Source organism: Crocuta crocuta, unplaced genomic scaffold, assembly GCF_008692635.1.
Source record: "Crocuta crocuta isolate KB4526 unplaced genomic scaffold, BGI_CrCroc_1.0 scaffold610, whole genome shotgun sequence".
NCBI lineage: Eukaryota > Metazoa > Chordata > Mammalia > Carnivora > Hyaenidae > Crocuta > Crocuta crocuta.
Window position 1 is genome coordinate 434,104 of NW_027527456.1, and position 2,162 is coordinate 436,265.

Here is a 2,162-nt window from a genome sequence, read left to right on the forward strand (position 1 = left end):
CATACTTTATTCCATGAATGATGTACCAAAAGAGAAAAATTAGAATTTGGGCTTTTTCTGTAAAATGACATTCTTTTAAATTAAAACTTTATTTTATCTCCTCTTGGGGGGAGGGGGGAGAGGGGCAAAGGATGCCATGCAAGCTCCACACTGGCAGTGCAGAGTCCGACGTGGGGCTCAAACTCCTGAACCGTGAGATCGTGACCTGAGCCAAAACCAAGAGTCAGGTGCTTAACTGACTGAGCCACCCAGGCACCCCTGTAAAATGACATTATTTTATGCCCAGATTAGAAGTTCCTTTTGTATCACCAAATTACTGTTAACCCTTGGGTAAAGTTTTCTGACACCCTCTTAACTCATTTAAAAACTATCTTATTTCATTTTTAGAAGAGATTCCTTACTTTAAAAAAAGGTTAAGCTTCTAATCATCTTTGTTAGGTATCACTGTGGTCCTTGCAAAGTTCACTCTGTGGTATTTTTTTTGTCCTTACTTCAATTTGTATCTTTTCTAACAACTATTCTTGATTTGTCTTTGCCAAATTCAGAATAATAATGCTGTTAAAATGTCCTTTTTACGACTAAACTATCTCTGGGACAGAACACAAAGATTTGCTCCTTCACCCTCTACAAGGAATGACAACAGGTATCATTAGGTTTAATTAAAATTCTCCAAATTTCAATGAACTTAACATTTTTATAAATGTTCTAAGTTTTCATTTTACAAACTTAATATTTTTAAAATTTTATTGTTCTTTTAATTTTAGTGTAGTTAACATACAGCATTACAGAAGTTTCAGGTGTACAATACAGCGATGCAACAATTCTATAGATGACGTCGGCGCTCAGGAGAAATATACTCTAGCAAACAGTATTTTTAAAAAATGAGAAATCACAAAGAAAATATATCTTCCTGGCTTAGAATTATATCAATTAGAATTAGACACGCTAATAGACATATCTTTCGATAACTGCATACTTTTCAAACTAAAAAGCATACTGCTGTTCAAGCAACAAAGACTAGTAACAATAATGGTCTACCAAAAGATTTGCCACTCCCGCATTCTAAATTCACAAACCCTTTCCCCCTGGTTCATGAAAAGCCTGAAAAGAACTAGAGGCCTGGACTCAATGACAAGGGAATTAACAGAGGCCTTTTGTTTATTTCAGTCTTTCATTAGCTCCAGAAGTCAAGGCGCAGCCACCTTGTTTGAGAGCTACCGTAGCAATCACCAACCAGACCTGTGAAGCGTTGCTTTGGTTCAAGGGTCTTCCTTAAACTTAATGGTCCCCCGTGCTGTGCAGACGTCTCCATTGACAGAAAACTCTCAACATTTCTAGGCTAAGTCCTTAACCTTTAATGGGACCCTATCGCTTACCCTTCACACATCACTATCCGTTCCGCAATACTGACTGAACCCAGCCACACTCCTTCCTCCTACCTGAACAAAGAACGAGTTCCTTGCCTCCCTACCTGTTAGGACATTACCCACACCCTGCACAGACCTTCTAGAGACTCCCTCCACTCTCCCCGATTTAATTATGTTTGCAGATGGTTCATCCTCAAAAACAAAAAACAAAAAACACCCAAAAACCAAAAACCCCACCAAAAGTGAATTTGCCACGCAAGCTATGCTATCATAAATCCGAATGTACTCTTAAAATATAAGCTTCTACGGAGAAATTAAATGGATTCAGACGGCCAAATTAATTGCCCTTGCCCAGATCTGCCACCTGACAAAAAGATGCAAAATATTAATATTGGTATTAGATATAGGATCTGGGGATTTAGTCCATGACTTCGAAATGCTTTATAAACATAAATTTCTGGACCATTACAACAAACCTCTGAAAAATGAATGGCACATTAAAGACCTTTGAGATGCTTTGCTTTTACCTAAGTAGATAACCATTTTAAAAATGGAGTTAAGGAAAAATGCTTCATGGTTATCAGCCACAATAGCAGAGAAAAAACTGGCTTCGATGCTGAACCAACGTTTGGTGGGGTAATTTTTTTTATGGACAGGACATTTTAAAAATTCACACAAAATTAACCATTTTCAGGTGATCAGTTCAATAGCAGTACACACACACACTGTTGTCCAACCACACCTCTATCTAGTTCCAAAACATTTTCAACACCCCAAAAGGAAATCCACACGCAG

General features: G+C 37.7%; 1 protein-coding gene across 1 annotated transcript in view; it reads right to left on the bottom strand.

Moving 5' to 3' along the window:
• USP11 (ubiquitin specific peptidase 11) overlaps nucleotides 1-2,162 on the bottom strand; it is a 29,417-nt gene that overhangs the window by 25,096 nt on the left and 2,159 nt on the right.